This window comes from Bidens hawaiensis, unplaced genomic scaffold (assembly GCF_021521415.1).
Source record: "Bidens hawaiensis isolate Kalapana, Puna unplaced genomic scaffold, B.hawaiensis_p1.1 tig00008505_1, whole genome shotgun sequence".
Lineage (NCBI taxonomy): Eukaryota > Viridiplantae > Streptophyta > Magnoliopsida > Asterales > Asteraceae > Bidens > Bidens hawaiensis.
The window spans coordinates 621,815-642,612 of record NW_027491606.1 but is presented as its reverse complement, the minus strand read 5'-3'; the positions used below and the strand labels follow the sequence as shown (position 1 = coordinate 642,612).

Sequence of the window (20,798 nt, the reverse complement as noted above, 5' to 3'; positions counted from 1 at the left end):
GTTAGGTACCCTATACGTGCTTATCTGAACTGCCTTTTGTGCTATTTAATTGTTTACAGCTTAATTTGATTAATTATTTTATTGTATTGTACCTTATTATTTATTGTGCACACACACACGAATTCCGAGGTTACGCCCCACTTTCAAAATATTTTTAAATCCTCTTATTTTTGGTAGATTGCCTTTAATTGTGGGAAATTCCTTAAGAATTCCCGTATTTTGTTTTGCTCCTTCACCTTGAAATATGGGGGTATGACAAATGTCATACAACCGTAACTTTAAGTAGTACCCGTAACCAGCTAAACGGTTATATTTCCAAATTGTGTTTTAGTTATTTTAAATTTATTTGTTTCATTGATTCAATATTTAGTTGGGTTGATTAAATGCCATGTAACGCTCATGGTCCGACCAACTCCATTGATTTGATAATTCGTTAATTAGTTGGGTCAGTTAAACGCCATGTAACGCTCATGGGCTGACCTACTCAATTGTTTATTACTCGTTATTTGAATTGGGCCAACAAATTGCCATGGAACGCTCATGGGAGGCCAATTAACAAACTTTATGTTGCTTTATTTAGTTGGGCCATTCAAATTGCCATGGAAAGCTCATGGGAGGTCAACTCGTTGGATATGTTTTGTTATTTCATTTGGGATCTCGAGCTACCATGGAAAGCCCATGGAAATCCCAACCCAAAACATTTTTACTTTTGGAAAACTTTATAAACATTGTTTATTCAATTAAATATCTCAAAAATCATTATTTTAAATCCCGACTCATACTCAAGTCATCACTAGCACGATATCATTTGAATTCTCATTCTCTATTATCTCATATCAACTCATTCCCACAACTTACCCATCATCTCGTAAGGTTTCATCTTTGGTCCTCATAGAATGTCTTCCCTAAGAATTCATCCTCGTGATCAACGTTGTTCATCTGCTTCTCACGATTGCCGTCTGACTACTAGAATGGCCACGGAGTTTGCTGCTGTATGTTGTTAATCAAACCACTGCCAACCTTGACAAAACCAAAATACCTCGAACAAGAAACCTTATATTAACTCATATCCATTATAATATTACTTAAATCATCTTTCCTCATTTATTTTCATATTCTCAAACTATAAATTATCAAGTGTATTTAAATCATTACCTTCAACTTTAAACTATAAATATTTTATTACCTCTTGTTTTTCCTCATGTTACTTCTCACCACTTACTTTCCATTTTATAAATCTTTATTATTAAAATTAAATTATTGTAAACTTTATTAATATTAAACTAAATTTTTCATCATTCAAATTTAATTAAATTTTTACCATTAAAATTGACTGTTTGATAAATCTCCATTAAACCTCATCACTCACTTTATTTATTGGTTAAGTCGTTATTTGAAACTAAAGTTGGTTCGTAAATATTTCAACTCCCTACTTTGATTTTTGATACACTCTAAAAATCTTGAACGCTTTAAATGATAAATTCGTAGTTGTTAGAATAGTCATGGTGGTTCATGCATTTCTAGCCTCGCGTTTATCTTATTTTATTTTATGCTTCATATCTTATTTTTGGTATCACAATTAATCTAAACTTTCGTTATTTACTTGACTTTCCATTATAAAACATCGATATATCAATTTACATATTTCCTAATATTTATAACGATTCTGTGAACGAATTTCTAATTTAATCTAATATCTTCAATTACCTACTTTATATTTTATCTAATTTTAAAGATTTAATTGGAATAGGACTATCTCGGTGATTCGGGAATATTCGTTTCCCAATTTAATCTATTAATGATTTATTTGAATACGTACATTTTCGCATTTTCATTAATATTTATATTATTATTTAATAATTATTATAATATTTTATTATAAAATCGAATTAATCCCATCTCAAAATCACAACTTGAAAAGCTATAAACTTTATATTAAGTTCCCTTTAATCTCATAAGTTCTCAAACTAATCAAACTCGACTCACCAAAATCTTCGTTAACTATGTTTAAACTTATACTATTGGTCTTAAGAATTTTATTCGTAATAAATACGATATTTAAAAGAGTTCACCTGTCACTAGTCATTTCGAGATTTGTTGTTAAGTATCTTTTGCGTATACCATCTCATGAATCAAGTTCCTTTATCTACCAAGGTTAACTTCATATAATATTCCACTCTTAGCTTATTCTCGATCATCATAATTCATTTCAAATGTCTGTTTCAAGAAATTCATTTTCTTTCAATCTTCCAAATCCCACTTTCCTAAATCAAAAGATATAATAGAAATCACCAGGTTTTATTAATCAAACTTGAACAATTATTGAATCTATATTTAAAGTTAGCAAAACGTTTGTTTCTTTCAAAATGATGGTTTTAAATGTTTTATAACACACATGATGAAACGAGTTATGCGAACCATCCGACGATAAGAGTAATTATGGTCGCAAATATAATTATCCGAGTCCTCGCATGGAAATCATAACACATACAATTATGTGTCATGATTTAGAACCTAAAGTAGCTTGGGTAACGGTACAAATGATAAGACGATAATGACTGGTGGGTACGCCGTTGGTACATTCTATATATAAGTGCCCTTATCGGATCTTCATTTGGAGCGTTGCTTCGGTTATTAGAAGTTCTATGTTATGATATTTTCCTTAAAAGTTTAAATTATTTTCAAAACAATGATGTTTTGGTTTTTTTTTTTTCTTAGTTGATTATGTACTCGTGTTTTCGTATAAAGTTTGAAGCATTTAGTTTAACTAAAAGTCATGTAACACCTCGGTTTTAAGCGGAATACGCCCGGGTGTGACGTACATATCACTCATAAGTTCGTAACGTTATTAAAGCGACAATAATTATATTTATTTCATTTCAATACATCACAAATACACAATCAAATAACAATACAATAAACGTTGAATTTTATTATGATGTGTTTCTAATACCCTAATGGTCCAACTAATCTAGTCTTCAATCCTTAAACTTCAACCTGCTGCACGCTTAAAATAATATATTTTGTCAACAATAATGTTGGTGAGAATTCGTAAAGTTTTGCATATTTATAATACGAAAAGTGTAAAATTCACAAGTCAAGATGTATAGTCTCAATCATAAAGTAGAATAAAAGTAAATACATAATATTCCCGTTCGCTTGACATACGTCAAATCTACTAAGGAACTCCCGTTCGCCGAGCTACTTGGAGTATAGAATATGATAATGATACCGCCATTAACAAATGGACTGCCCAGATACGTCCCGTTGGACCCTCCCACTTTGAGTATGTGTATGAGTCTCCACCAACAAAAACAATAAACAACTAGCACATAATCACATAATGTACAAGAAATATGATGCGAAACAAATACATACAAGACACGCATGTGAATTTTAGTTTGAAACATGAAACAAAGTTTGGAACGTGCTACACCCCAAAATGTATAAAAGTAAAAAAAAAAAGTACTTTAACGGCAAGGACATGAGGTTTATATGTTCGAAAGACTTGGACTAAAGTTTACAAATCGAAATTATAATTATTGTTTTAGCAAAATGATTTTTAGAGATTCAAAGTTTACTTTTATTATTAACAAATAATTTTTAAATCACGATTTACTAAATGAAAATTTGGTTTCTAAGGGGCTGTTTAGGATTCCTTATTTTCACCTCCTTATAACTTATAAGGAGAAGTCATAAGTTACAAATGTGTAACTTATCAACATTTCCTCTCATATAATAAGGAAATCTAAACACTTTTTTTTAACTTATTATAAGTCATAAGTTATAAGAAGGCAAAAATAAGGAATCCCAAACACCCTTTAAGTGTGGAATGGTGAGATATATTTTATAGTTAATTTAGATAATTTTTATTTAATTTAAATTTGATTTTTATGATTTATTATGATTTTTAAATATTAAAATTAATTAATAAAGAATAATTAATAAAAACTTACACACACACATACACACACACACATATATATAGGGTGTGTTTGGCAAAACTAGCTGGAAGCTGTTAGCTGTTAGCTGTAGCTTTTTAGATATATTTAGGTGTTTGGCAGAGTAGCTGGAGCTTTTTAGATATATTTAGGTATTTGGCAGAATAGCTGGAGCTTTTAATAAAACTAATTGGGTGCCAGCGCGGTGCGGCGGGGTGCGCGCGCAACCTGAGATCAACCGCATAATCAGTGTCGGTACGTGATTCACTTGATATTAGTGCACACATAACCCGAATACAGACGTGTACTTCGTGCAAAGGCAGCAAGCGTGTAATCGTGAAGAAAATCAAGAAATAAAGCTAAAATATACAGTAACTTCAAATATATAGTTTTTTAAACCAACCTCTTTTGATTTGAAACCCTTTCCGACCCGACACCGTTTTAATCTGAAACATGTTCTGACCTGGCCTCTTTCGACCCAAAACCGTACCGACACGAACCGAACTAAATTAACCCTTTTTTATCGACTCGTTCCGACCCTAATTTGGTCTTACACATGACACGAGCTCGTCTGGCTTGACTTGTTGCCAATCATAACCGGTAAAGAAGTATATCAATATCATACTCAAATTAAAGAGAATAAAATGCTCTTTTTTTATGGTGTAATGTGTTTAAAAAAATATTAACGTGTGAAAAAGTTATGGACTTTTAAAGAGTCATAGGGGTAGTTAGTTTTGAATAAGGGTAAAATATGTAACTATTATATAAATTAACAAAAATTGATGAAAGTTCAAGTACCAAAATTGTAAATTCAATTGTAAAAGCTTGTAGCTTTTTCTCAAACGCTAGTAGTAGTACCGTTTAGAAAAAGAGCTTTTTCTCTTAATATAAAAGCTTCAAGCTCATTGAACAAAACAAGGCTTTTTGTTAGGTAGGAGCTTTTTCTTAAAAGCTTGAAGCCCCTAAAAACTCTTAAAAGCTTCTTGCCAAACATACCCATAATCTGACTCGGGTTTCGAACCAGGGTCTATGCACCACCAGCTTAATGTCTTAACCAGTTGATCTTGGTATGATATTCGTTAAATTTATGATTTTAATTGGTTATAAATATTAGCAGGTACAATTCATATTATTTATTATATTACTATGAAACAGACGCTTGACACGGGTTTCGAACCCGGGTCTGAGGCTTACAAAACAAAGGAGTTAACCAGTTGGACTAGAGTTATCATCGAGTTTATGCACAAAAATCATTTATTAAAAACTAACCCTTAGAATTGTCTTCCTCATTGAAACCCTAGGGTTTCAATTGAGGAAAACCATTCCATGAACGAAGAATTAAGTTTAGGGGTTTCGTTCCTCATATCAAAATCGGTATAATGCATATTTTAATTACCTGGAAAATTAAAGAATTGGCCGAGAACTGGGTTGCCGGAAAACGAAATTCTTGATGATCAACTGACGATTATAGAGTCTTTGATAATGTGATTAGAGGTTGTAGCATGTTTACACGAACGATTGTATTCTATTTATACTAGTTAATTGCAACGGATACTCGTTAATTGAGTTAACAGTCATGGCGGAAGTTCCGGCGAGAGTTATAGGTATTCCGGCGTTTACGGGACGTTAGGATATAATTATTATGTCTATTATCTTTTAAAATCAAAGACTAACACCGTTGGGATGATTAATTTGTTCAGCCGCGTGTAATACGGCTTGAAAGGTGGTCGTCGGAGCCGCTGTCGGTTTCGCCGGTTAATCTTGACGGAAAAACGGGGAACTAGGGGGGTTTGGGTCTGTTTAATATTTTATATATTTTAATATAATATTTTAAATAAGTTACACATCTAACCCTCAACTTTCATATTGTATTAAATCAAAATTAAACTAATATATACACAATCCACCTTATACTTTGAAATGTTTTATAAATGAATAATATTTATAACTTGGATAGTTTTCGAATCATACTCGGTTAGATCGCGAATTGTTTACGCGCTAAAACCCGGAATTTTAATAAAACGAACAAACAATGAACTTCAAATGGCGGAAATACTTTATTAATGATAAATAATAATGATAATACATCGAAACTTGAGGATATAATAATATATATTTATGTATATTCTTTATAAACAAGAACCTAAAATTTGAAACAGGTCGAGTTTTCGGATTTGAAAAGTGACGAATATTACAAGTCATGGTCCGTTTTATGTAACTAAATGTTAGAACGTTATCTATTGATTTGAATTTGGTTGCATGTTATCATACAAACAAATCTTTTTCGTGCCTTTTATCACACATCACTTTTGTCCTTAATGGAATCAAAACAATCTAGAAGTCATATATTTGATGTTGATAATAAAGAGAATGGTATGATGTCTAATCTAGTAGTTATCTCCGTAGCAATTTTGTTTAAAACCATTATAATACTGATGATGGTATTACCTTTGTCGTATATTATTGTTGCAAATGTCTTTTAGAAGCTATTACATATTTGTATGGAGATTATTGGATAAAGCAAATTAAAAGATCAAATTTGCTGTTATCACTCTCATGAAAGTATCCAACTCCATAAATCTACTAGTTTATAGAAGGTTATTTAATTTTACATGAGTCGGTCATATAATTATTTCTTCTTTTATAAGAGAAGAGGATTGATTTTTATGGAAAAATTGATAAAAGTTTTATAATTTTCACACTTAAGATATGCTCGAGTATATAATGAAGAACCATGAAACTAGCTTGATTCCACTTCATTCCCTGAAGTGAATGAGACCACATATTGACCATCGTGATCATAGACGTAATTAATAAAACTATAAGGATGATCATGTTAAGAATTAGCCTGCCCATTAGAGTTATAAAAATGGTCATGTTAATAATGAGATAGACCACCACAAATGGCAATAAGAATGATCATATTTGAGAACAAAATATGAAAGCAATATAAAATTATCGTTTGAAACGATAATACATTACTCTTTGTCCTGTTATATAAGCATGATTATTGTTGTCGACAAAGTAAATGTGGACCTGTTTTTGGTCGATACTCGATGGTTTTGGGCTTGGATTATGCTCTTAGGGGTTATATACAAAAAATAATAATAAATAAAAAAAACTGAATTAAATTAAACATAAAATTGAAAAAAACTTCCAACTTTGGACTAAAGTAGCAAAAGTATCAAAAAACAAGGACGAAAATGACCATTAAATAAAAATAAACTAGAGAAAGACAAAAATACCCCTTAAACTAACGGCATAGTTGGATGCCGTTAGACGGAGGGACGTAATTGGCTAATGTTTAAAACTATAATGACTAAATTGACAAAATTTCAAACTTTGGACTGAAGTGGCGAAAGTAGCAAACTATAGGGACGAAAATGGACATTAACTCTATTAAAAGTTATAAAATAAAAGCCAAATATAAATAAAATTAGTTATAGTAGTATAATAATATTAAAAAATACAAACAAAAGGCTAACATGTGTTTGGATGTTAACACGTCATTGATCATGTTTTGAGGCCTAAGTAATTTTTGATCATGTGATAGGAAATTTAACACATCTTTGACAATGTGTTAGTATAGCATGTCGTCAAAAACTTATTATACTTTTACTTTCTAACACATAGTTGGTGATGAGTTAGGGCGTGTTATTTTTGAAATTCTAAAAAGTATACCATACAAAAATGAAATCTAGGTCCGTTTTTGTAAAATTTCCCACTAACTTTGGTGAAAAAAATTTCCCATTATATTCAACGTCGGCGGTTGGTTCACCTTTGTCTACTCCAATCATCACTAATCTCTAGTTTACTTTGATGGGATCGCCGGGTGAATGGTCGGTTGAACATCGAGCTCCGATGAGGAATGAATCGCCGTTGGTAGGTGAAAGCGGGTGCCTTTCGATCATAGTGCTGGGGGCTTCTGGTGATCTGGCCAAGAAGAAGACGTTCCCTGCTCTCTTCCATCTTTATCGCCAGGGCTTTATCCAATCGCACGATGTTCATATCTTCGGTCTCCGACCAGGATTTCAGAGATCGCATTCGCGGGTACCATTTCCTTCTTTCACTTTCTTATGTGATTTACATCATTCAATATCAATAATCAATTTGGAGGTGAGATTTCATTTCAATGGTGATCTTTAATAATTACAGATATCTTACACCATGCAAAGGCTTTGAGGAGACACATGAGGAAGCTGTAACTCAGTTTCTGCAATTGGTAACCACTCACACTTGTGATTTCTTCAGGTTTTCACAAATCACCACAATTCAATTCTCACTTGTGATTTCTTGTATAGATCAAATATGCGTCTGGGATCATTAGAGTTTTCGTTCTTTATGTTTATACCAACTTGCAGCCTTCATTTTTAAACACTTAACCTACAGAAGTTACAGAAACTGTCCTTTATTGCAACAGATTTTAAAGTTCAGTCATCTGCCTTGTCATTTTATTCTTTTAATAGTTTTATGCTACATTCTCACTTGTATAGATCAAATACGTAGCTGGTGCTTATGATACCGAGGAGGGATTTCGTTTGTTAGACAAGGAAATATCCGAGTATGAGCTGTCAAAAAACAGTACAGAAGGATCTTCTAGAAGACTCTTCTACCTTGCTCTCCCTCCGTCTGTATATCCATCCGTCTGCAAAATGATAAGAAATTACTGCATGAATAAATGTACGCATTCATAACCCAAAATTTCAATTTTTTTTAATAGCATGTGACAACTAATACTTTTTAAAATCATACCCCCAAGCAATTATCCTTTTTCTAGGGTCCTTTCCAATGTGGTGTAGTGGTAGGAAGCATGGGTTTCTCAATGGAGACCCAAGGTCAAACCCCACTTACAGTACTTTGTGAGGACATGGGTGGCTCAATGATGTAAGACGGGGATCTTTGTGATCTCCAGTTGGATCTTGAGGGCGTTCGGGTGTTACCACCAGTGGGCCTTCAGGCGATGGGTTTTCCCCGGAACTGGAGATAACTTGGAGGCGCTTAAGGGCTCTGTACGGCTAGGTTGGGCCAGCTGGCGGTGGCCTTTTGCCATTGGGTCACCCCGTATGGAGTACCTAGGCATTCTATGTTTATTGGCCGTTCAAAAAAAAAATCCTCTTTCTAGGGATGTGCATGAAACCGAAAAAACCAATCTGTAATTTTAAAAATCGATCCCAAAGAAGAATCGACTGTTTGGTTTATATAAAACCAAACTTTCAGTTGGGTTTCAGTTTTGCATGTAAATAAACCTAAAAAACCGAAAAAAAACTGATTTTATGGTTTTTCATTTTTTGTTTTGAGTTTTAAGTAATTTATAAAAATTTAATAAATAGTTATTACCCACATGTATAATAATCAATTAATTATTAATTTGTTATTCTGTTCAACAAAAAGATTTTGGCCCATTCTTTTCTCGGCCCAAAAATTATCAAGCTCAAATGGTAAAACCAAAAGAACTGAAACTGAACCAAACCGGAAAAAAAAGCATTTTAATCGGCCTCTTTCAGATAGCTATATGAGAAATCATCATCGTACTCAGTATATCCCACCAATAGCAAAGCTATGGTAGCTATATGAGAAAATATATGCTATTTTCCCAAACACTAATTTGACTTTAGCTTTTATGCTTGTCATATATACATGTCACCTGATTTATATAACTTAAGCTATTATTATAGCGGATCTTGGTGGTTGGACTCGGATTGTTGTTGAGAAACCGTTTGGTAAGGATTTGGATTCTGCTGAAGAACTCAGTTCGCAAATTGGAGAATTATTTGATGAACCGCAAATTTACCGTATTGATCATTATTTGGGAAAAGAATTGGTGCAAAACTTGGTAATAACAACACTAAAACTAAAACTACCTAATTTTCTACTTACAGTTTTTTTAAATAAATTTTCCCACCTAACTTTTGTTTATTAATAATATGCAGATGGTACTTCGTTTTGCAAATCATTTTTTCTTGCCACTATGGAACCGTGACAACATCTCTAATATACAGGTGATGAATTTATTACTTCATTAACTTCATAATTGATATGCTTTTGTTTTATATTTTATTTATTTGTTTGTTTTTGAAACTTTTTTACAGATTGTGTTTAGAGAGGATTTTGGCACTGATGGTCGTGGAGGGTATTTTGATCAATACGGGTAATTTCTGTTATTGTTTTTTTATTTTATGATGTCGGAATTTTATAAATAGCGTAGGCTTGTGAACGAATCGAACGAACACGAGCTGGTCATGTTCGTGTTTATTCGTTTAACTTTAACCTTTTATTTTATGATGCTATAAATTTATAATTAGCATAGGCTTGTAAACGAATCGAACGAACACGAGCTGGTCATGTTCCTGTTCGTTCGTTTAACTTTTAACCAAACCAATGATCGAAGACGAACAATTAAACGAACGGGTTTTCTTGTCTGTGTTTGTTTGTTAAAAGAGTGAGCAGCTTCTTGTTCGTTTGTTTAACTTTAACCGAAGAAACGAGCGAACACGAGCAATGAACCGAACAGAGTTTTCTTGTTTGTGCTCGTTCGTTAAGAAATTGAGCGTGTTTGGGTTAGTTTATGTTTATTTGTTAACAGTTAAATGAACGGTTCACGAATGCAAATGAACGAAGGTAACTGAACATAGATGAACAGACATAAGTGAGTTAAAACCAATTAAAAGTTGATTGAAGAACAATTTGTTGGGTCTCCAAAGTTATTAAAGCTAGACTAAGTTGTAATGGGCCTAAAAGTTTAATTGAATATATTAACGAGCGTAAATGAACAAACTTAAACGAATGTTTACGGACATAAATGAATGAATGAGACGTTTGTTCATGTTCATTCGTTTAGTAAATAAACGGTTCACTTGACTTTTGGTTTATTTACAGGCCTAAATCAGCGGTTATCTATGACATTCTTGTTGACTAATTACTGACTTCCGTGTGTTCTTTCTTAAAACAGAATCATCAGGGATATTATCCAAAATCATCTATTACAGGCAAGAAAAAATTAATTTTTCCGATATAATTTTCTATATCCTACGTGAAATGTCTAAAATGCCCTTCGCATTGCAGGTCCTTTGTCTAGTTGCTATGGAGAAGCCTGTTTCTTTAAATCGGAGCATGTTCGAGACGAGAAAGTGAAGGTGTATACTTTGACTTTTCTTGTTATTCACGTTGACCCATGAAAAAGTCAACTCAGTGACTGATGCTTATATGATTTAGGTTCTCCAATCTGTTCTTCCAATTGAAGACAGCGAAGTTGTGCTTGGACAATATGATGGATATACAGATGATCCAACGGTTCCGGATAACTCAAATACTCCCACTTTTGCAACCATGGTTCTTAGAATTCATAATGAAAGATGGGAAGGTGTTACACCTTATTAATAATCAAAGTTTAATTTGAATAGATTAGACATAAATTAATTGGCTTTCAACCCATTTGGCCTGCTTTGACTTTTGAGCTAAGTTTTCTAATTTGACCCGTTTGAGATAATAATATGACGTAAAATGTAACCTTTTTTCGGATTCTATATTGAGACGGTTTTTTAATTAAATGTCACTGATTAGTAATATTTGATGTGTTGTAGGTGTTCCGTTTATTATTAAGGCAGGGAAAGCTTTGAATTCAAGAAAGGCAGAAATCCGGGTGCAGTTTAAGGATGTTCCTGGTGATATATATAAATGTGTGTGATCGTTTTTCATAAAAAAATGATTTTTTATAAAAATGGAAAAGTTTCAAACCATATTTGTATATATGTTCAGGTCAAAAACAAGGCAGAAACGAGTTTGTGATTAGACTTCAACCTTCAGAGGCCATGTACATGAAACTAACTGTAAGTCCTCTTGTCAGTTGTCATCATTGTAAAGGGCACTTTAGACATTTGACAGTGTGCGTGAAACATAATTTTTATTTAGGTTTAGCAACCCGGGCTTGAAATGAAGACGGTTCAGAGTGAGTTAGATTTGTCGTATAGGCAGCGGTATCAAGGAACCATAATTCCCGAGGCTTATGAACGTTTGATTCTTGACACTTAAGTATATCTATGTATATTATTTAATTGTTGAATTAGTTATGAAAAAGCTAGTTCCTTTATGCATCTTAAATAGTACATGAAAGATATGCACATATAAGCACAGTAACTACACAAGTAGAAAGTTATATAACTTGTTTGTTGCTAGAAGTTCAACAAATTATTTATTTGGATTTACAGAATAAGAGGGGACCAACAACATTTTGTCCGCAGAGATGAGTTGAAGGTATGCATTAACCAGTTAGCTTCTAAATGTGCTGATTTGGGTCATGTGAAAGGACATTAAAAAACTTTAGCTTAAAATGGAATCAAGTCAAACAAGTTGAAAGTTGACCAAAGCGCATTTCTTATGTATACGATCTCTTAAATCACTTTTTTTGCCTTTCGAAAATAGAGGATCACTTATGTTGCGATACTATATTTTAGTAATTTAATTTATTGCATCATCTATTTACACAGATTTCTTTATAGGATTAATTTCATATACATCCTCTTAGTTCAAAATTTCGTATCATAATTCACTAAAAATATATTTTTTTTTTCATTTTGTTGTAAATGTTAGCATCTTTGTGTTGCTTAATAAAGGAATAGTAATGCCAAAATATAATGTCCTCTTTGTTCACGTTGTTATAAGTAAATTGATTTTATTATATCTGGTATACAATAAGAAAATGTGATGCCATTTTGATAGCTCTGTTAAATAAAAAATTAAAACTAATGTTAATCTAATGAGCAGGCGGCTTGGGAGATTTTTACACCGCTTCTGCACAGAATTGATAGAGGTGAAATGAAACCACTTCCATACAAGCCCGGAAGCAGAGGCCCAGAGGCAGCAGATAAGCTGGCTGAAAATGTGGGATATGTTCAAACTCATGGATACATATGGATACCTCCAACTTTGTAGGGTGTCAATAATCCACCTGGTGCCTATATGCCATGATGTTGGACTTGGATGTATTATGTGTGTAGCATTTGCTGTTTTTTGTATCTGTTGGCTGTTTTTTTTTAACATTTGGACACAGTGGTTTTGTACCCATTACTATGGGGTGTAATAAAAGTAAATTATGATGACTTAAGTATAAGTATAATGTTAGATCAACATGTTCACTATAGAACTTTAATGTTGGTTATAGTCATTGGCAATCACTTGTTGGCATGTTAAGACTCATGGTTAACTTGCCTCGCGAGTTGTGAGGTATGATTAATCATTAGGGCCTATTTGGTTCGCATAATCTTTTGAAGGGGATTGGAGTGTTTAGTTGGAATTGAAATTTGATGGAATTGGAATTACTTTCAATGAAAAATTACAGCTAGCCCTAGTTTGATCATGGCTTTCCACCTGTTCCTATCATTTGGGGATTTAAAACTCGAAAATTTCTTTATAACTCCGAAAAGACCGCCATTTAAGCAACTCTTCATCCTTCTCTCCTTTTATCTCTCGTTATAACACCCCGCCTTCGGGCCTAGGCATGTGACTCACAGTTGGTACCACTTTTGTTAATTTATCAAAGTTTGCAGCGGAAAATGTTAATTTAAAATATTTACTTTTATAACACACATAATTAAATACCCTTGTTTGTTTTACAAAATTACTTGTTTAAAACAAGTTTAATATATATGCCTCATTACAAAATTAGCTGAGCCACCAGCTGTATTCTATGCCTAGTGATCTTCTATCTCAACTGGCATATCCATCTCTACAGCTTACTCTTGATTACCTGAAAACAGTTTGAAAATACGTCAGCTATATGCTGGTGAACACGCAAACTCGATAAAAGGTTTTCACAATTCGTTAAGACTCAACACCAATAGCATTCAACGACTCAGTGGGTCTCAATCACATCTCATCGGAACTAAACATACGCACAAACCACATAATTGGACTTCACTCGCCCTAGAGACAGTCACTTGCCTCATGGTCAGTATGTTTGTAGTGTGCCCACTACAGTACATATATGTAAGGATCCAGACACATGTATATTTTAGCCTGAGTGTTTAGTACTACCTTGTATCAAAACGTTTTAGAGGATTTGAACCAATCCTCATGCAAATACTTTCATAACTCTTTTACATATGGATACCAGTCCATAGTTTACAAGAGTAAATATCTTTCAAATATCACATAGACGTATTCACGTCAAAATCATATTCATACTAAAAAGGTTGGGCGTATTCACCTTTTGTTGAATTCAATATTTCTCACTGAAAAATGTCTGATCTTTACCTCGGACCTATAGTACGAGAATAACATTCTATAAATAACTAGATCCATGATCTAGCTTTAAATCTTTCATCTATTTGCATAATTCTTACCTTGATATTTCATTTCATTTTACAAAATATATGTTTCATTTATAAGCTACGTTTCTTCTTCATGAAGAAACGTGTATATCAAGTTTCTTCTTTCATAAGTAATATAAAAACAAAATTTCATCTATAATCTTATCTCATGAAAGCTTATATTTTACTTATCTGATCAAGGTATAGACTATACCCTCGACTAGGGTCTAAGCCATATAAAATAATGATAAAATAATAGCTCAAGCAGAACCCCTACCTTTTGTGGTATTATTTGCCTAAGATTTACACGACAGGACTCCTACTTTCTTATCACTTATAGAAACTTAAACCGTCAGGACCTCGCTTCCAGCTTGCTTAACACATCTATGGATCGTTAAAACTCCAATTCTTGCACGAATTATGAGAAATCAGGGCCTCGAAACCTCACAATCGTCGGGCATGCCTCCCAAGGTTGTGTGTATGTAAAGAAAGGTATTTTTGGGATGAGAATGCTTCAAACCCGTAGCCTCCTTTTATAGGCATAGTTTTGGTCACCATCGCGTAGTGCGATGGGGCTTTCTCCTCGGCCATCACGTAGCGCGACGCCGCAATAGCTGAGGTCCTGCCACGTGTTGACACGTGGTTGAACATGTGTATCCGGTTACTTAACCGGGTCATCGCGTAGCGCCATACCCCCTTCCTTCTGGACCATCGCGTGACGCGACGCCCCTTTTTCTAAATTCATGGGAAACATCATAGCGTAGCGCGATGATCAACATGTCTTACCCATCGCGTAGCGCGATGGGTCTAGAAAACCGAAATGTTTATTTTCAGCCCCTGGACTTTGTTAACTTGTCACTTCTTGGTCTATCTTTCATAGTTCAAAAATACTAAAGCGGCCGTTATGCGGCTCGCGCTGATGCGAGAGTGCGAAGTGCAAAGTGCGCCATCAAAACGCCACATTATGCCCATCGCCCGAGTCCGTGTCCGTGCGCGTGCACGTCGGGTGCTTCGCACCCTTCGCTAGAACTAGCGAGAGTGGTTAGTCAGCTAAGAACATTACCATGGAAAAATTCCCTCCTCATAAAGTGCTCTTATTTCTTTTCCACTTTCCATGTGGGATGGAGTTTTCCATATTTTCTTAACCTAATATATTCTTGTTTCCTTTTGTCTTCTTTGTTTTCATTACTTATTATAAGAATATTTTTTTTGTCCTTTATCCTTATAAATTTGTCAAATTTGGACCGCAACTTTGTGCGTGTTACATTCTCCCCACCTTGGAATGAATCTCGTCCTCGAGATTCGCTAGAACAAATGTGGATATTTCTTTCTCATTTTCGATTCTAATTCCCAAGTAAACTCTAGTCCTCTTCGGGAGTTCCACCTTATTTTGACTAACTTTAGCTTTCGACGTTTAAGTTTCTTAACTTGGAAATCTTCAACTTGTAGAGGTTGTTCTATAAACTTTAAATTTTCGTTGATTTCCACATCCTTTAATGGCATAGCTAAAGTTTCGCCAGCCAAACACTTACGTAAGTTAGAAACATGAAATACATCGTGTATACCTTTCATCTCTTCTGGCAATCATAAGCGATAAGCTACAGTACCGATTTGTTCTAATACTTTGAATGGTCCAACAAAACGAGGACTTAATTTTCCTTTCTTGCCGAATCGTACAACACCTTTCCATGGTGATACTTTCAATAAAACTTTGTCGCCTATTTGAAATTCTGATGGCTTACGGCGAACATCAGCATAATTCTTTTGTCGATCTCTTGCCGTCTTCAATCGTTCACGGATTTGTAATATCTTATCCGTTGTTTCTTGGACTATTTCAGGTCCAGACATTTGATTAACACACCGGCGTTCTACATTTTCTTCCATACAATGCATCAAATGGTGCGGCCTGAATACTCGTGTGATAACTATTGTTATACGAGAATTCCATCAAAGGAAGATGATCATCCCAACTTCCTCCTAAATCAATCACACAAGCTCGGAGCATATCTTCAAGCGTTTGAATTGTTCTTTCACTCTGCCCATCAGTTGGAGGATGATAAGCAGCGTTAAGATTTAGTTGAGTTCCTAACGCTTGTTGGAAACTTTTCCAAAAATGAGAAGTAAATCTACTGTCTCGATCGGATATGATAGATAATGGCACACCATGCAATGACACAATGTTGTTCACGTATATTCGTGCAAATCTATCCATAGAGTAAGATTAATTGATAGGTATGAAATGAGCAGACTTGGTTAACCTATCAATTATAACCCAAATAGCATTATGTTGTCGGTAGTCTTAGGGAGTTTCGTAATAAAATCATTGTTATCATCTCCCACTTCCATATAGGTAGTTCAGGTTGTTGAAGCAAACTGAAGGTTTTTGATGCTCAGCCTTGACTTGCAAACATGTTAAACATTTGGCTACAAATAGCGCAATATCCTTTTTCATCCCGTTCTACCAGTAGTTAGGCTTAAGATTCTGATACATCTTATCACTACCGGGATGCATCATATACTTTGATCGATGTGCTTCACTCATAATCCTTTCTCGTAAATGTAACATCCTAAAATTTTTTTTATAATGTTAAATAAAAGAAAGTTATGTTTAGTGATTTCACGTTTTAGTTATGTAATGTCGAGTAAGGAACGGGTCATGGGCTTAGATTACGTAAGATGGGTTAAATGAGAATGGGCCTTGGGTCCGTGGGCTTGAGAGATATAAATACCCATCCCAAGCCCAAGATATCATTTTATTTCCATCTTTCTCTTTTACACACTCAAAAACACACACATAACCGACCGAGATCCGAAGTCGAGACCCGAGATTTTGCTGGTAGATCTGAGTTGGAAAGGTAAGAACTAATCCCGCAAAGCTAATATTACTGAAAATGGTTAGGATTTGACGGGTTAATCGGACCCGAAACACAACTGCCCAAATCGGATACCCTAAAACGTCGATTTTAGGCCGATTTGATGGTTGGGATTTGTAGGCGCCGATCATACGATTCCGTGGGTACCAAAATCGAGTTATTTGGCTAAGAAACGAAGGAGTTATGGGCAAACAGATCTGCAGCGCGACAACTTCGCCTTCATCTGGGCAACTTCGCCTTCAAGCGATGAACTCCGCCTGCAAGCTAAGTTCGCCTGATGAACTTCGCCTGCAAGCCAAGTTCGCCTGATGATAAGTTCGCCTGAAGCCAAGTTCGCCTGATGGCAACTTCGCTGAAATGGTAACTTCGCCTAAGGTTTAACTTCGCCTAAAAGCCAAGTTCGCCTGAGGTTTAACTTCGCCTAAAAGCCAAGTTCGCCTGAGGTTTAACTTCGCCTAAAAGCCAAGTTCGCCTGAGGTTTAACTTCGCCTAAAAGCCAAGTTCGCCTAAGGTTTAACTTCGCCTGAAGCCAAGTTCGCCTAAGGTTTAACTTCGCCTGAAGCCAAGTTCGCCTAAGGTTTAACTTCGCCTAAAGTGAAGTTCGCTTAGAAAATAAATTAAAAACCTAATGGAAAATGTGTTAAGGCAGTCATCGAAAATAAAATTTTTCCAAGCTGACCTGGCAGCTTAACCCCAGCCAGGGGCTCTGCCCCTTGGACCCCGCTAGGGGCTGCCGCCCCTAGAACCCCGCTGCCAGGGGCGCTGCCCCCGGACCCCCGTTCGTTGTGGGTCATATATAGATAGAAATACAAAACGAGTAGTAGTAGTTAACTGATATGTGTAAATATTATACAGTTAGCCGAGCCCAGTTAAAGAAAGGAATTACGATCAACGGCGAACGTAACAGGATCCAGGTGAGTTTCTAGCCCCATTTATGTGTTATGTTTTCGGGGCTGTGTGCATACTCGATATGTTTGTTAATACGCTTATCCTAAGAGATAAGTGTATGCCTTATGTGAATGATATGATATATAGGAATGATTGCTTGATGGTACGTGAACGATCTTCGGATATTGCACGTACTGTCAGGTTGTAACACTATGTGTAAGGTAAGTATGACATGTATGTTTATGTGTATGAACATGATAGAGATAATAGAAGAAAGAAATGATAATGTATGGTTACGAAAAGGGTACCGAGCCCTACTAATACTCGAGGTATGATGTATGGTTGTATGGTGACGAAGAGGGAATCGAACCCTTCTAATATTCGAAAACAAGGGACCAGACCCTTATAATATCTGTGATGTTAGGGACCAGACCCTTATAATATCTGTGATGTTAGGGACCAGACCCTTATAATATCTGTGACGTTAGGGACCAGACCCTTCTAATATCTGTGACGTTAGGGACCAGACCCTTCTAATATCTGTGATGTTAGGGACCAGACCCTTATAATATCTGTGATGTTAGGGACCAGACCCTTATAATATCTGTGATGTTAGGGACCAGACCCTTATAATATCTGTGAGGTTATAGGGCGAAAGGCTCTTTAAAACGTATGAATATATGAATGTATAGAAGTATGAAAGAATAAAAGCATGAATACATGAATGTATAGAAGTATGAATGAATAAAAGTATGAATATATGAATGTATAAAAGTATGAAGGTAAGAAAGTATGAAATGCAAGAATGTATTGTATGATTATGTGATTAACTAGAACTCACTCAGCGTAGCTGACTTTTAGTATGCACGCAGGTGAGCTGATTATAGAGTTAGCATGAGGATGGCACATGGCATGGATTGAACGGCTGGCATCTGAAGAAAGAAGTAAAGATGTTTTAAATATAAAGTTTTGGTGTTATGGTATCAAGGAAAAGATTTAATGTTTTGTAACAAATGATTGACGTTTTATATTCCGCGAAAAGTTTTAATAAACTCTGATTTGAAGAACTGTGTTTATGAGTAAATCCGACACGACAGTAGGGTTACCGGTAACGGGGCCTTACAAGTTGGTATCAGAGCAAAGTTCAAGAGATTTAAGCATCCTACATGCTTAGACTTGAACAGAGAATGGGATTTAAGTAAGAAAAGAAAGAAGATGCCAGTTCAAGAATGCCATGTGTCGCTCAAGCAAGATCAGTAAAGGTGAAAGGTATGATTAAATGATATATGTTAATGAGAAAGAAAAGATATGAGAATGGTACGGATAGGAATAATTGATTGTTTGAATTGACTAACTACTTAAGTAGAACCAGCACAAATAGACTCATAAAAGGAAGTGTATAGGACACGGAAAGTAACGTGATCAGCTAATCACAACTGGCCACTGTTATTACCTGTTAGCCTTACCATCCTTGTACTAAACGGTTCCTTGAGTGATGATGTTTGTGTTTTCCCCTTTAGAATACTAATGGCTGGAGCTGGAGAATTTGTTGAAACTGGGGGTCGCACTGGGCGTCGTGGCAGGCCTCGTCTTGTCCGGCAACCCTCGGTGGAAGAAGCTTCCCACACCGAAGATGAAGGAAGCGCAGCTGGAGGAGACCAGAACAACAACGAGGAAGTTCAACTTAGCCCTGCAGTTCAAGCAGCCATCGTTCAGGCTGTAGTTGCTGCTGTGAAGAACCTGAATCCCGAAGGATCTGCTGGAAGCCGTGAGCGAACTGCTGAAGGGGCGGGTGGTGATGGTAGAAAGGATGGGGAAGGTGAAAGAGGGGCCTCGAGTGGGGATAAGTCTGTGAAAGTCGATGATAGGAGAGGAGGACAAGGTGGGTGCAGCTATAAGTCCTTCAAAGGTTGTGACCCGCCTAAGCTGACTGGTTTAGGAGACGCAATCGCTACTCTCCAGTGGATAACCGCTATGGACAAGGTTATCCGCATTAGCGACTGCCGTCCCGACCAAGCTGTAGGTTATGCTACTCAGTCATTCGTAGATGAGGCTATGTATTGGTGGGAAAGTGTGGAGCAGAGAAAGACTAAGGATGAGATTAGAGCGATGAAGTGGGAAGATTTGAAAGAGTTGGTAATGAAGAAGTTTTGTGCAGATGCCGAGGTTGAAAGAACGGAGATGAAGTTCCAGAATTTAAAAGCCGGTATGATGACGCATCGTGAGTATACCACGGAGTTCAACCGACTATCTAGGTTGGTGCCTGACATGGTTGACACTGAGGTCAAGAGAATCAAATGTTATGTGAGGGGGTTGCCACAAAAGGTCCGCATGTTAGTCAGGGCGATTCAACCTGCTACTTTTGATTCGGCTGTTGGACTCGCGGAAATGGTCTATGCTGACGTGGCCGCGGATGATAGGGTGGAAAGGGACGAAGAGAAAGAGAAGAAAGGGGTCACTCCTGCTAAACGACCCGGTACTCAGTTATGGAACTCCAAGGATAAGAAACAGAAAGTGTGGGAGAAGAGATCGTGTAAGACCTGCGGAAAGAGGCATGGTGGTGAGTGCAAGTGGGGTAAAAGTTCTAATGTTTGTCTCAAATGTGGAAAGGCTCATGGTGGAGAATGCAGAATGGGGTCGAATGCCTGTTATAAGTGCGGGAAGGTAGGGCATTATGCCAATGAGTGCAGTGCGAAGCCAGCATGCTACAAATGTGGCAAGACAGGCCATATGTCAAGGGAGTGCACTGAAGGTGTAGCTGGAGGTAGTGGAAAGAAGGATGCCGATCAAGC

At 35.8% G+C, this 20,798-nt stretch overlaps 1 pseudogene across 1 annotated transcript; it reads left to right on the top strand.

The window, feature by feature from the left end:
• The first annotated feature begins 7,760 nt into the window (after positions 1 to 7,760).
• On the top strand, positions 7,761 to 13,035 carry LOC143529141 (glucose-6-phosphate 1-dehydrogenase, cytoplasmic isoform-like; annotated as a pseudogene). Its single transcript, XR_013134602.1, has 14 exons — positions 7,761 to 7,991; positions 8,097 to 8,163; positions 8,435 to 8,621; positions 9,617 to 9,774; positions 9,872 to 9,940; positions 10,031 to 10,089; positions 10,891 to 10,927; positions 11,004 to 11,074; positions 11,154 to 11,301; positions 11,522 to 11,617; positions 11,697 to 11,767; positions 11,850 to 11,965; positions 12,146 to 12,191; positions 12,702 to 13,035. The product of XR_013134602.1 is annotated as a glucose-6-phosphate 1-dehydrogenase, cytoplasmic isoform-like (transcript).
• Positions 13,036 to 20,798: the final 7,763 nt, after the last annotated feature.